Raw genomic sequence first — 16334 nt, forward strand, 5'->3', positions numbered from 1 at the left:
TTATGCTGAGTAATATTCCATTGTATATATGTACCGCATCTTTTTCATTCATTCCTCTGTTGGTGGATTTAGGTTACTTCTAGGTCTTGGACATCGTACATACTGCTTCTCTAAACATAGGGATGAATGTACCTTTTGAATTATAGTTTTGTCTGGATATATGTCCAGGAGTGGGATTGCTGGGTCATATGGCAACTGCATTTTGTAGTAATGACAACTTCTTTTTCTTTAAGATTTTTTTTCTTTTGATCTGGACCATTCCTAAAGTCTTCATTGAATTTGTTATTAGGTTGGTACAGATGTAATCATGGTTAGACCATTAATTTTAAATCATTATAACTAGGTTCAAATGCATCTTCATTAATCAAAATAAGAACCATCACAATCAACACATTTCTGCCAATGAGAAATAAGACTGTTCATTCCTGTAGCATAAAAGTCCATGCTTTGGGATTCGACAGCCTCTTGGAAAGCACTTTTTGCCTCCTGATAGTTGTGGAAGCCATTTTCCCTGCAAAAAGTTTTTGAGATGTTTGAAGGACTGGTCGTCCGTTGGCGAGCGGTGCGGTGAATATGGTGAATGAGGCAAAACATGTTGATCCAATTTGTTCAACTTCTGAAGCATTGGTTGTGTGACGTGCAGCTGGGCGTTGCTGTGGAGAAGAGTTGGGCCCTTTCGCTGACCGATGCCGGCTGCAGGCGCTGCAGTTTTCGGAGCATTTCATGTGTTTGGTGAGCATCCTTCTCAGCTGTAATGGTTTTCCCAGGATCCAGAAAGCGGTGGTGGGTCAGACTGGCAGCAGACCACCAAAGAGTGACCATGATCTCATATAAAATCCCACTTTTTGTCTCACATCCCAATCCGATCAAGAAGTGGTTTATTGTTGTGTAGAATAAGAGAAGATGACACTTCAAAATGACAATTTTTCTGGTTTGTGGTCAGCTCTTGAGACACCCACTTAACGAGCTTTTGCACCTTTCCTATTTGTTCCAAATGCTGAATGACCATAGAATGGTTGACGCTGAGTTCTTGGGCAACTTCTCATATGGTTGTAAGAGGATCAGCTTCGATGATCCTCTCCGTTAGTCATTATCAACTTCCAATGGCCGGTTGCTATGCTCCTCATCTTCAAGGCTCTCATCTCTTTTGCAAAACTCCTTGAGCCACCACTGCATTGCCCGTTCCTTAGCAGTTCCTGGGCCATATGTGTTGCTGATGATGTGAGTTGTCTCTGCTGCATTTTGACCCATTTTGAACTTGAGTAAGAAAATTGCTTGAGTTTGCTTTTTGTCTAATGTCATTTTTATAGTCTAAAATAAATATAAAATGAGCAACAAGTAATAGGTCATTGGCCAAAAAAAAAAAAAAAAGACAAAGTGAGATGTGTGCATTGAAATGGAGTAAAACCACACTCATTTAAGAAAGTATCACAGTATCAAGTGGCAAAGTTCAACAAGGCAAAACCATGATGACTTTCGCACCGATCTCATGCAATACAGCTTCTGTTTAATGTTTTGAGCTATTGGCCGTGGGGCATGTGGGTTCTTAGCTCTCTGACTGGGGTTCAAACCCACAGCCCCTGCACTGGAAGGCTAAATCTTAATCCCTGGACCACCAAGGAAGTCCATACAGCAATGACAATTTTTGGTACCTAGATGTTCAATCAGAACAGAGGAAAATCCATTCTTAGTTGCTGCTAGCACAATAATATTGTCAGGCAATTTCAAAATATCCATAGTTTGCAGTGAATATGTCAATTACAGAAAACTGTAATCAATTTTCTTTAATATCTCACACATAATTTCAAATTTTATTACAGAAGTTTGTCTTCTCTTTATTTAATTAATAGAAGAGTCTTTTCCAGGGCCAAAAATACCCATGGGAGGTTACATGACCCTTCTTGACAAAAGAGGCAAAGTAGAATACTGGGAGAGGTGTCCGCTCACAAAGAAAAGGGCTTTGAGCGTAACTCAAGGTAGGAAGTTAGACTGATTCGATGCGGTCTTGTCTTCACCTGACTCTTGAAGGGTCACCTTCCTAGTAATGAGGAGGGATAGAAAAACCCACACAAAAGCAGAGAAAAATCTTCTCTCAACCAGGGCTCTGGGAGGAAAGAAAATAACTATAGACCTACCCATGGGAGAGTTGGCAAGTGTATTCACAGGATCTTCTGTAGAGACAAAACCACATTGGGCTGGAGCTGACAATCTAAATCACAAAACAAATGGGAAGGTCAAGTCCAGGGGAGGTGGGCAGTGAGGAAGTGGGTGGGGCCAGGAGCCTGGGGGGAATCTGAACTGTATTACAAGAGGAGGGGGTTGTTTCGACCACACTAAAGGATCACTTGGACTTCCCTGGTGGCTCAGACGATCAAGAACCTGCCCACAATATGGAAGACCTGAATTCCATCCCTGGGTTGAGAAGATCCCCTGGAGAAGGGAATGGCTACTCACTCCAGTACTCTTGCCTGGAGAATTCCATGGACAGAGGAGCCTGGCAGACTACATTCCATAGAGTCACAAAGAGTCGGACATGACTGAGCAACTAAAGGCTTCGCTTTTTTCGAAAGGTTACTTACTATAACTGAGTTAAGGCCCTTTTAAAATCAAAGCTACTATTTTGAGAAGAATCACACACTGAAAATTTTAGGTAGGGAGTTTGGGATGTATATGCACACACTGTGATATTTAAAATGGATAAGCAACAAGGTCCTACTCTATAGCACAGGGAACTGGCTTAATGTAATGTGGCAGCCTGGATGGGAGACGAGTTTGGGGGAGAATGGATACATGTATATATAGGGTTGAGTCCCTTTGCTGTCCACCTGAAACTATCACAACATTGTCAATTGGCTATATTCCATTTTAAAATCAGTTCAGTTCAGTCGCTCAGTCATGCCCAACTCTTTGTGACCCCATGGACTGCAGCACGCCAGGCTTCCCTATCCATCACCAACTCCCAGAACTTGCTTGAACTCATGCCCATTGAGTCAGTGACACTCTCCAATCATCTTATCCTCTGTCATCACCTTCTCCTCCTGCCTTCAATCTTGACCAGCATCAGAGTCTTTTCCAGTGAGTCAGTTCTTTGCATCAGGCGGCCAGAGGATTGAAACTTCAGCTTCAGCATCAGTCTTTCCAATGAATATTCAGGACTGATTTCCTTTAGTGTTGACTGGTTTGATCTCCTGGCAGTCCAAGGGACTCTCAAGAGTCTTCTCTAACACCACAGTTCAAAAGCATCAATTCTTCGGCGCTCAGCTTTCTTTATAGTCCAACTCTCACATCCATACATGACTACTGGAAAAACCATAGCTTTGACTAGACGGACCTTTGTTGGCAAAGTAATGTCTCTGCTTTTGAATATGCTGTCTAGGTTGGTCATAGGTTTTCTTCCAAGGAGCAAGCATCTTTAATTTCATGGCTGCAGTCATCATCTGCAGTGATGTTGGAGCCCCCCAAAATAAAGTCTGACACTGTTTCCATTGTTTCCCCATCTATTTGCCATGAAGTGATGGCAATGTCATGATTTTCGTTTTTTGAATGTTGTGTTTTAAGCCAACTTTTTCACTCTCCTCTTTCACTTTCATCAAGAGGCTGTTTAGTTCTTCTTTGCTTTCTGATATCAGAGTGCTGTCATCTGCGTATTTGAGGTTATTGATATTTCTCCCAGCAATCTTGATTCCAGCTTGTGCTTCAGCCAGCCCAGCCTTTCTCATGATAAACTCTGCATAGAAATTAAATAATCAGGGTGACAGTATATAGCCTTGAATTACTCCTTTCATGATTTGGAACCAGTCTCTAGTTCCATGACCGGTTTTAATTGTTGCTTCTTGACCTATATACAGATTTCTCTGGAGACAGGGCAGGTGGTCTGCTATTCCCATCTCTCAGAATTTTCCACAGTTTGTTGTGATCCACACAGTCAGAGGCTTTGGCATAGTCAATAAAGCAGAAGGAGATATTTTTCTGGAACTTTCTTGCTTTTCCAGTCCTGTGGCCACTGCTGAGTTTTCCAAATTTGCTGGCATATTGAGTGCAGCACTTTTCACAGCATCATCTTTCAGGATTTGAAATAACTCAACTGGAATTCCATCACCTCCACTAGCTATGTTTGTAGTGATGCTTCCTAAGGCCCACTTGACTTCACATTCCAGGATGTCTGGCCCTAGGTGAGTGATCACATCATCTGCATCATGAAGATCTTTTTTTGTACAGTTCTTCTGTGTATTCCTGCCACCTCTTCTTAATATCTTCTGCTTCTGCTAGGTCCATGCTGTTTCTGTCCTTTATTGTTCCCATCTTTGCATGAAATGCTCCCTTGGTATCTCTAATTTTCTTGAAGAGATCTCTAGTCTTTCCCATTCTATTGTTTTCCTCTATTTCTTTGCATTGATCACTGAGGAAGGCTTTTTTATCTCTCCTTGCTATTCTTAGGAACTCTGCATTCAGATGGGTATATCTTTCCTTTTCTCCTTTGCCTTTAGTGTTTCTTCTTTTCTCAACGATTGTAAGGCCTCCTCAGACAATGATTTTGGTTTTCGCATTTCTTTTTCCTGGGGATGGTCTTGATCACTGTCTTCTGTAAAATGTCATGAACCTCTGTCCATGGTTCTTCAGGCACTCTGTACATCAGATCTAATCCCTTCAATCTATTTCTCACTTCCACTGAAAAATTATAAGGAATTCAATTTAGGTCATACCTGAATGGTCTAGTGGTTTCCCTACTTTCTTCAATTTAAGTCTGAATTTGGCAGTAAGGAGTTCATGATCTGAGCCACAGTCAGCTCCCAGTCTTGCTTTTGCTGACTGTGTAGAGATTCTCCATCTTTGGCTGCAAAGAATAGAATCAATCTGATTTTGGTATTGACTATCCGGTGATGTCTCTTGTGTTGTTGGAAGCGGGTGTTTACTATGACCAGTGCATTCTCTTGGCAAAACTCTATTAGCCTTTGCCCTGTTTCATTTTGTGCTCTAAGGCCAGACTTGTCTGTTACTCCAGGTATCTCTTGACTTCCTAGTTTTGCATTCCAGTCCCCTATGATGAAAAGGACATCTATTTTTGGTGTTAGTTCTAGAAGGTCTTGTAGGTCTTCACAGAACCCTTCAACTTCAGCTTCTTCAGCATTAGTGGTTGGGACACAGGGTTGGATTATTGTGATATTGAATGGTTTGTCTTGAACAAACAGAGATCATTCTGTCATTTTTGAGATTGCACCCAAGTTCTGTATTTTGGACTTTTGTTGACTATGATGGCTACTCCATTTCTTCTAAGGGATTCTTGCTCACAAAAGTAGATATAATGGTCATCTGAATGAAATTCACCCACTCCAGTCCATTTTAGTTCACTGATTGCTAAAATGTCGATGTTCACTCTTGCCATCTCCTGTTTGACCACTTCCAATTTACCTTGATTCATGGACCTAGCATTCCGGATTCCTATGCAGTATTGCTCTTTACAGCATCGGACTTTACTGCCATCACCAGTCACATCCACAACAGGGTGTTGTTTTCACTTCGGCTCAGTCTCTTCATTCTTTCTGGAGTTTTTTCTCCACTGATCTCCAGCAGCATTATGGGCACCTACTGACCTGGGGAGTTCATCTTTCAGTGTCCTATCTTTTTGCCTTTTCATACTGTTTATGGGGTTCTCAAGGCAAGAATGCTGAAGTGGTTTGCCATTCCCTTCTCCAGTGGACCACATTTTGTCAGAACTCTCCACCACGATCCGTTCATCTTCAGTGACCTTAAAACTATCACAGCGTTGTTAATTGGCTATTTTCTATTATAAAATAAAAAGTTTAAAAAATTATGTATGTTAATAACACAGGTTTTGAGTTTGTTTTTCAAATATTTTGTATTGTGCGGGTGTTAATGGACAAGAATTTCTTTATTTGCTAACCAAATGCCAACAAAACTGGGTCTGGTACTTGGCAACTACAATGCACATTTCCATACATTCACCCATTTGACTCTCACAGTAGCCCTGGGAATGGGTATTGTTGTCACATGACATATCAATTTCATCAATAAAGACGTTAGAGTGTGTATAAAATAAGAAGACTAGTCTCAGGAAACTGTGTCTCAGAAAACCTGAGGGGCAGCCCTGAGGTCAGGGGCTCCTGAGTGGAAGAACTGAGCTGATCTCAAGATCAACCAAGTCCTTCCCTCTCCCCAACCCAAATCATCTCTTCCCAGAAATATCTCTTTTTCCTTCCATATTTATCTTTTCCTCATGAAAAAGATGAACAGGGAAAACAAGCAGTATCAACTGGCCTTTTCATCTGCATAAAACACAGTTAAGATATGGATCAAATAAAATGCTAGGTGATCAATTAAAAAAAATCAAAGCAAAGTGAGATTTGGCTTAACTTAGGTCTCCTCGATTACTGAAAATTCCTCGTCAGAAATGCTTGTTTTAGGCAGATACAAATCTTTAAGGATTTTTTTTATGTGAACCGTTTTTAGTTTTTATTGAATTTGCTACAATATTGCCCCTGTTGTTTGTGTTTGGATTTTTGGCTGGGAGGCCTATGGGATCATAGCTCCCTGAATAGGGATCAGACCTGCATCCTCTGCTTTGGAAGGAGAAATCTTAACCGTGGACCTCCAGGGAAATCCCTAGAATTCTTCCTGTTCTACTTATTTGGAATCACTTGTTTTCATCTTCCTGTTTATTCTATTCCTATTTTATCCTTTTCTTTTGTATTTAGAAACTAAACCAAATAACACAGTTTTCTTTAATTTGAGTGGCATAAACCATGCTTAGTTTCTGTGTTAACGTTGATGATTTTTACATGGAACCATGTAAGCCACACAATTTACTGATACTATTGATTGCTAGTATGTACATTATATTATTTATTTATCATTATTTTCAACAATAAATTGAATATTTTAGTTATGTATTTTTATACAAATTCCAAAGAGTAGGCGAGATCTGAATTCTCAGATGAGGTAGAAAAAGAACGCGTGTCACTCATTGTAACTTTGTAAAAAGGAAGTGTAAGAATCGGCATAGTATAGATTTAGGTGTTTGTTCTTTGATTCTCTTTTCTAAATACTTTCATATTTCTTTTTCATAGTGAAAAATTAAAAAAAATTACCAAAAAATAGCAAAATCTTACAGAGAAAATCTGTGCTTTTTGGAAGTATCTCACTGTTGAAGGATTACCGTCAATGCCTCTTGGCTCTCCTGGTACTTAACTTGAGAGCAGTGTAACACTGAAAGTTTTGAATAGCTATAATTATACGTTTAGCAAGCGTTTAGTCTGTAATTTGTAGTTTCTCTTGCTTGAAGTTTCATTTTTGCTCAGACTTCCTCTTCTTGTCTGTCCCATCCCCTCCCCTGCATATTTCTGCTAATTGTGTGACCCTTCCTCCTTCTGCCCAAGTAGGTTCAGTCCTTGAGCCTGAACAACGGTGAAAAGTAGATGGATTCCTGGTTTCCTGAAGGCCTGGAGCTTCCAGGTGTTTCAAAACTGTGAACTGCAATTTTCAGGCCAAAGGCTAGGGCTTGGTCTGCAGCACAGAACGATTATTCCCATCACTTCTTCATGACAGCTGACAATGGCACATGAGACACGCATGGGTCCGAGCGGACCGTCCTCTTTGTGCGCCCACTGCTAGGCGGGGAAGCTGCCCTCCCGACTCCTGTCCCCTCCTCGGACCTCTTCTTCCTCCTCCTCTTTCACCCCACTGCTCATCAACCCTTCCACCCCAGAAACATCGCTCCATGTCTTTATTCAGCCTTTCCCTTCTGGTGAATTGAGAGAGCAGCATTGATATCTACACTCCTATGTGCAAAATCGGGCTTCCCTGCTGGCTCAGCTGGTAAAGAATCCGCCTGCCATGTGGGAGACCTGGGTTCAGTCCCTGGGTTGGGAAGATCCCCTGGAGGCGGGCATGGCAACAGACTCCAGTATTCTTTCCTGGAGAATCCCATGGACAGAGGAGCCTGGTGGGCTACAGTCCACGGGGTGGTAAAGAGTCAGGCATGACTGAGTGACTAAGCACTGCACGGGCGTGTGTAAACTAGATAGCTAATGGGAAGCTGCTGCATAACAAAAGGAGCTCAGCTCAGTGCTCTGTGATGACCTAGAGAGTGGGGGAGGGGGAGGGGAGGGAGGCTCAAGAGGGAGGGGATATATGTACACTTACGGCTGATTTCATGTTGTCCTACAGCAGAAACAGACGCGATGGACATGAGTTTGAGCAAGCTCCGGGAGTTGGTGATGGACAGGGAGGCCTGGCGTGCTGCAGTCCATGGGGTCGCAAAGAGTCGGACATGACTGAGCAACAGAACTGACAGCAGAAACCAACACCATGTTGTGAAGCAGTTATCCTCCAATTAAAAGAAAAAAAGATGCTTCCTTTTGCCTGGGGGAGCTTTTTTGTATTTGCCTGGAAAACAAGGCCTGTGAAGCCCATTTCCAATGACAGCTTGAAGGAACCAAACTTGTTGGATCCTCCAAGACCCCAGTGATCCCTTCTCCACCTTATAAGACTTTGCACTGACTTGTCAGAGGACATTTGTCAAGCTTCACTTGCCCTTTTTAACTCTCTCTATATATATGTATATATTTTTTACATTGACACTATTCAGCTGAAGTTCAACAAATAACCCTATTTCCTGTGAGAAGCTTGCAGAGCTGTCACCTCAGGTCTTTATGTGTCTTTCACAGTATTTAATGGCTTCCCCATCCCCCATGAAGCTGACGTCTCAGGGGCACATTCTGTAGACAATCTGAGGGTTCTAGTCTAAGGAACTTGACCTGAGATTGTCATACAGTCCTCTACCGTCCCCTTGGCTCCCTGTTCTGAAGGCTCCCTGTTGTCCCTGAAGTGTCTGTGTGTTTATTCTAAAGGATGGAGGAGCCAGCCCCCAACCGCAGGTTGCTTTGAAGGTAGGTGTGGGCATCTCTGACCATTCCTCCCGGCTGAATCCCTTGAAAGCCACCCTCCACTTGAAGCACACCCCGAATCCTTCCACTTCTCTGGCTGCTCCCTTTCCATCTGTTTCTCTGGTTCCTCCCATTTTCTTACAAGTTTTGGAGTTACCCAGGATTCAGTTTTTGGACCATTTCCTTTTTTAATCTATATTCCCTCCCAGGGTGATTTCATTCTGGCTCACATGCTTAAATGCCATCTACATGCTGATGACTCACAGACAAAATCCGTACTTTGCACCAGCAGCGTCACATTCACTTGGCTGTCTAAAAGGCATCTTGCCTTTCGCAAGTCCTAATCTGAGTTCCTGACCCTGGTGAACCTGCTCCTCCTATATTTCCCCTCGTTGAAGAAAATGGTTGTTCCGCTCACATATTTCATCAAGACAGAGTCATTCTTTCTTTCTTTACCCAGATCAAGTTCTTCAGCAAATCTGTTGACTTTTTTTTTTTTTTTCAAAATAAATTCAGAATCTGATTTCTCACCAGCTCCTTAACATCACCCTGGTTAAAACCACCATCATCGCTTGAGTAGTGGATTGGCCTTATTCTACAAACTGCTCTTCTTTATTTTAAACAGTACTTTATTTATTTATTTATTTGACTGTATCGGGTCTTAGCTGTGGCACGTGGATGGCTGCAGCGCACAGTCTCTCTAGTTGTGGTGTGTGGACTCAGTACTTATGGCACATGAGCTTAGTTGTTCCCTGGCATGTGGGATCTTAGTTCCCTAACCAGAGATTGAACCTGCATCCTCTAAGTTGCAAGGAGGATTCTTAATCCCTGGACCAACCGGGAAGTCCCTACTGACCGCTCTTCTCTTCATTTTGGCTCCACTTAAATCTGTTTTCAGTACAGCAGTGAGAGTTATCCTATTAAAACAGCCAGAACAATGTCATTCCTCTGTTGAGGGCCTCATGGTGACTGCCCAGCCCGATTAGAGTAAAAATCAGGTCCTTTGCCAAGGCATCTGAAGGCGCCCGCCGTGGATGCCCTTCAAGTTATTCTGGCCTCCTTATCTGGGAGGCCACCTGCTGCCTCTGAATTCTTGCCTTTCCCTTTTGCTCTGACTGCAGTGCTTTGCCCTAGAATCCACTGGCAACTCAGCCCATGAACCGCACCTCCTGAACCCTTGCTCCAGACCTGTGGTCCCCAACAAGAGAAGCCACCGCAATGAGAAGCCTGCTCGTCCAAAGTAGGAGTAGCCCCCACTCGCCGTAACTAGAGAAAGCCTGTGTGCGGCAACGAAGAACCAGCACAGCTGAAAAGAAGGAATTTTTATTTTCCAGTGCTTGGGGAGTTTGGGGCTTTTTAGGGCGCGAGCCACCCATCTCCTTGCATGGCCCCACAGTAAGCCTTTCTGTGTTCCAGACTCTGACACTTCAGTTTGTTTAGCTTCACTGTGGCTTGGGTGCACAAACTTGCATTAGCAGGATTTATTCCTTGAGAGGATATTCAACTAGGTTTAATCTAGACTCGGTACGGTATGCACAGTTCCCTGGTGGTCTAGTGGCTAGGATTCAGTGCTTTCACGACCATGACCTAGGTTCAATTCCCAGTCAAGGAAGATGTATTTTTTGAGGCTTCCCAGAGGACACTAGTGGTAAAGAACCTGCGTGCCCATGCAGGAGACTTAAGAGACGTGAGTTCAGTCCCTGGGTTGGGAAGACCCCCTGGAGGAGGAAGCGCCCACTCCAGTATCCTTGCCTGGAAAATCCCATAGACAGAGGAGCCTGGTGGGCTACAGTTCATAGGGTCACAAAGTGTTGGACACGACTGAAGGTACAGTGTTTTCCAAAAGTGTTGGCTGAGGTATTAGGTGGGTATGTCTTAGTTTCCATGTCCTTGCTGTCTAGTTAGGAGTACGCATGGCCACAGGAATACAACACAAAGCCGGGTAAGAGCAGAGAGCTTAGTCTGGGTCCCAGCTCAGCCCTTCCTTTCACTGAACCCTGGAGAAGGAGAGCTAAAACCAGTACCTACCTAACAGGGGTGTTGTGAGATTAAACTAGCTAATATTTATAAAGCACTTAGAAAAGTGTCTAGCACAAGTTAATGGCACATTTAAAAAATATAATTAAATAAAACGTGTTTGAAACCTTATATATTCCTGTTATCTCGTCAGCCTCACAGCTCATGTCCTTATGATTTTCTGTCTGCCCAAGAGAACTCACTTCTCTACCCTGACAGGTCCTACTTTATTCATTTTTTCATCAAATTCATTATTTCAAGTAGAAATTTTGTTTTCAAGATGAATTCCTACGGCTAAAAGGAATTGCCTGTGGCATAGTGATTTAGAAAAAGTGCTTCATTTTGTGACTTATTCTAACATAATAAAAACTCCTTTCTTTCCATCTAATTTTCTGTTAGAGTCTCTATCGATTTCTAATTATGAGAAATTAGGGTTTGGGAACTTCCCTGCAGTCCGGGGATTAAGACTCTACCTTCCCAGAGGGATGGTATGGGAAAGGAGGTGGGAGGGGGTTCAGGATGGGGAACACGCGTACACCTGTGGCGGATGCATGGATGTATTGCAAAACCAATACAATATTGTAAAGTAAAATATATAAATAAATAAAAAAGACTCCACCTTCCAGTGCAGGGACTGTAGGTTTCCTCCCTGGTCAAGGAACTAAGATCCCATGTGCCTTGTGACCAAAAAATAAAAATGCAAATAGAATAGCAATAAGAGTAGTAAATCATTTACAAAGAAAAGAGGAAAGTTAGGGTTTGGATTAGCTACAATACATTGGTGAACTGTGTTATTGAGAATTCTCACCATCAGACAATTTAGGGATAAGGTAAAAGGATTTAAACAGGAATCCAGAGAGGGGATGAAAGAAAAGCAAGACACTTTTTTTCCCCTGCACTAAATATAAAGTTTTGTTTTTTTTTTTTAACGTGTAGCATAGGTGAAATTATTTAAGTCAATAAAATTTTAAGGAATTTCACATACTTTGATTCTTTCCAATTAGTTTAGTTCTTCCAAAGTCATCATCTTCAAGATGAGACACGTGCATGCTCAGCTGCTCACTTGTGTCCCCGTGGTCTGTAGCCCACCAGCCTCCTCGGTCCATCCAGGCAAGAGTGCTGGAGAGGATTGCCATTTTCTCTCCCAGGGGATCTTCCTGAGCCTGGGACTGAACCCGAGTCTCCTTCGTCTCCAGCACTGGCAGGCGGATTCCTCACTCCTGAGCCACCCGGGAGCCCTCAAGATGAGACTGTTGCTGTTGCTCAGTTGCTAAGTCGTGCCTGACTCTTTGCAACCCCGTGGATGGCAGCACACCAGGCTTCTCTGCTCTTGACTGTCTCCCAGGGTTTTCTCAAGCTCGTCAGTGTTGCTATCCAAGTCCTTTCAGAAAGAGGTTTTGCTCAGTCCACAGCTGTCATATCAGCAAGACGCTTTATTTCCTAGTCCTCAATGTTTGAAATGTACACCAAGGGTAGATTTCAGGGAACTTCTTTGTTCAATGATATGCTTCATGCTTTTCGCTTCAGAATTTCTTTGAACAAATTTGCAACTGAAAGTCAGTACCCTTGAACAAGAAAAACCAGGGGATCATTAGACTTCTGTATTTCAGATGCCATTTCTCCCAAAGACTGATCCCCTGGCAGCTGGGCCCTAGCTTCTTAGGGTGTAGGGTGGCTCAATAATGGTAGCCAAAGCCCAAGACACTGGGGCTACACCCTTGTCCCTGATAAGATGGGTGATCTTGGGCATGTTACTCAGCCTTATCCATGAAACATCGTAGATAAATCAGTTCTCGTGTCATGAGTATATCTTGAAAACTAAATTGGATCAAGAGTGAGAAATACCTGCATGGAGAAAGTGCTTCCTGAGTATTACTGATGTTGGCCTTTGGATAAAGCAGAGATCATACCAAAAATAACGTGTAACCTTCCTGCTTTTTACATGGCCTGGGTTATCGCAGCGAGTCTATCTAGCAGATTTCTGCACTGCTCATCACGACCGTGGTACATCCTAGTGCGAAGAGCTATTTGCATGGGATACACCTCAGGCTTGAATTTTGACCACGTGGTTCTCTAGGCGAGGGACCTCAGGGTGTTGCTCTCCTTGGCTGAAACCTCTGGTTTTCCTTCTGTAAATGGTGATAGTTACACCCACTTTTTTCTGTGGTATGGATCAGAGATAATCAACAAAAGATGCCTATTGTCATGAGTGGCATAGAGGCAGTTCCTGGTAAGTGTTAGTTATCAGTTTCAGCTGTTGGAGTGCTCAGCTGAAGGAAACAGCAGTGGAAAGAGTGGGTAGTCTTACTGGGTGTCCTGGGGTAGATCTGCAGTTTATAAAGACATTTTAGGTCCTGAAGTCTATGGCTTGCCCCTGTTAGGATACACGAATGAACACCTTTGAAGTTCTGTAAAGTTTGATTTACTTGAATTTGCTTAGGAGAAACAACAACAAAACAACTGCGTGGGTTCCCTGGTGGTTAAAACACTGTGCTCCCAGTGCAGGGGGCGTGGGTTTGATCCCTGGTCAGGGAACGAAGATCCTACACGGTGGGACCAAAAGTCACACACACACAAGGCAAAGTAATAACAGTAACGGTAACAAAGCAAAACAGTGCATCGTAATTCCTTGAATTTCAAAGTTTGGAAACTACTGACATAGACTGAAGGAAAGAATGAAAGGAAGGAGTTAAACGGAGCAGGACCCCATGGTCCTTGCCCCCACCATGCCCTCTGCCTGCCTTTTGCCTGCGGGAAGCTTTACTCAAATACTAAGTTTAATCAGAGAAGTGAGAAATGCTGAAACAGAGGAAAACAGTCTAAGGAGACTAAATAGTAGTAATGTAGGCATTAAGCATAGTCAAGGACCGTTAGCTCTTTCTCAAGGGCTGAGCCATATCCTGTGAGCTGCCTTATAGATACTGAAACCCCAGGTGGAGAAGTTAACCACACGATGACCAGACTGCAGCCGGGACACGAGCTGCCACAGTTCCAAAAATCGACTGCAAAGAAACGGGAGTAAGTGCGCCTGGAAGTGAAGATTAACTGTGCTTTAAAGCTACCAAGATGGCGCTGGTCAGGCCACTGAAGGCCAGTTTGAAGATGACTGTGAGAGATGACTGAGCTGTTTCTGCCTGCAGCATCCCCCCTTCCCCGCGCACGCCCCCCTCCGCTGCTTTCTCTCTATAAAAGCTCTTGCCCCATGGTCGCCAGTGGAAGGGGAGTTGGCCTTTGGACAGGTTTCTGTGACCCGCCCCCGCCCAGCTAGAATCTGAAAGAAAGTAAACTTTCCTTTCCATCAGCCTGGCCTATTTATTGGCTTTTGAGCAGTGAGCAGCCTAATCCCACATGCTCTTTCGGTAACAAGAAGATCTGGGTTTTCCAGTTTTTCCGGCTTTCAGACAAATAATAAATGCTTAATGGTGAGTGGGGTGGATTAGACAACTGGGGAGTGTTTCTAATTGGCTGAAACATTGGCTGTACTGTTTTACTATTAATCTATAACCATACCATACACCATTAGACATGCTTGGTTTTGTGAAGGTTAAACAAAATAATGGAGGAGAAATTCACTCAGAGATAGATTTTAATGTCAATGTAATAGACTCGTGTTGAGAGTTCACCCTTCATCTTCCAGAGGTACCTCTTTATCAAAGGAAAATAAATTCTATAAAATGCATTTTTTTTATTTGACATACTCAGATATGCAGATGACACCACCCTTATGGCAGAAAGTGAAGAGGAACTAAAAAGCCTCTTGATGAAAGTGAAAGTGGAGAGTGAAAAAGTTGGCTTAAAGCTCAACATTCAGAAAACGAAGATCATGGCATCAGGTCCCATCACTTCATGGGAAATAGATGGGGAAACAGTGGAAACAGTGTCAGACTTTATTTTTCTGGGCTCCAAAATCACTGCAGATGGTGATTTCAGCTATGCAATTAAAAGACGCTTACTCCTTGGAAGGAAAGTTATGACCAACCTAGATAGCATATTAAAAAGCAGAGACATTACTTTGCTAACAAAGGTCCGTCTAGTCAAGGCTATGGTTTTTCCAGTAGTCATGTATGGATGTGAGAGTCGGACTGTGAAGAAAGCTGAGCACCAAAGAATTGATGCTTTTGAACTGTGGTGTTGGAGAAGACTTTTGAGAGTCCCCTGGATGCAAGGAGATCCATCCAGTCCATTCTAAAGGAGATCGGTCCTGGGTGTTCTTTGGAAGGAATGATGCTAAAGCTGAAACTCCAGTACTTTGGCCACCTCATGTGAAGCATTGACTCATTGGAAAAGACTCTGATGCTGGGAGGGATTGGGGGCAGGAGGAAAAGGGGACGACAGAGGATGAGATGGCTGGATGACATCACCAACTTGATGGACATGGGTTTGGGTGAACTCTGGGAGTTGGTGATGCACAGGGAGGCCTGGTGTGCTGCAATTCATGGGGTTGCAGAGTCAGACACGACTGAGTGACTGAACTGAACTGAACTGAACTGAAATCAGTCTAGAGGTTACAGGTTCTGAAAAATCAATCAGTCCTCAACTGTACATTTTGTGATACAAACTAGTTGACTTGAACTCCATAAATTTCATGGTGCTGCTGAAACCATGTAACCATGTAACATGGTTTGGGACTTGAACCCAAATCTTTTTTAACTGGTCTTTTAACTGAGGTTACACATCTGGTTTTGGGATGTAATGAAGCCCAGGTTCTTGATGTTTCATCACAGAAAGAATTCAGTGAGAGACAAAGTGATAGCTAAGAACAGGATTTATTTAGAGACAAAGTTATAGTCCATCTCAGAACCCAAGAATAGTCCTTGAAATATGGCATAGTTAGTTTTCATGCACTGAGTAATTTCATAAGCTAATGAGTGGGAGGAGTATTCCAGTTACTTCAGGGAAGGGGCAAGGATTTCCAGGAACTGAGCCACCACCCACTTTTTGATCTCTGATGGTTGGTCTCATAATGGTCATGGTGCTGGTGGGTCTATCAGTTAGCCAGCTGATGTGTTACAGTGAATGTATACAGAGGCTTACAGTCTAGTGGAGGTTGGCTGCCCACCATCTTGGACCTACTTGGTTCCAATCACTTTATACAATGCCCTCAGGCTATCTCAGTCTTTTAAAGGCTGTGACCTGCCCCCTTCCCTCCTCTCTCACTGCTGACAAGCGCACTGGTCTCTGCCACAGAAGGAGACCCACACTCATGTGAAGCTTGTATTGCCTTCTTTGAATCTCACCATGCCCACATCAACAGGGCACGCATTACTTTGCCCATTTTATGGACATAGAAACTGAAAGACAGAGAACTCAGGTGGCTGGTCCTCCTTATCTGGCTCCTTAAAGGTCAGGTGAGGATCAGGAGTTGACACTGGCTTCAACTTTTCATATTCTTTCTACTTAATTTGTTGTCTTACA

Source organism: Bos javanicus, chromosome 16 (genome assembly GCF_032452875.1).
Source record: "Bos javanicus breed banteng chromosome 16, ARS-OSU_banteng_1.0, whole genome shotgun sequence".
Classification (NCBI taxonomy): domain Eukaryota; kingdom Metazoa; phylum Chordata; class Mammalia; order Artiodactyla; family Bovidae; genus Bos; species Bos javanicus.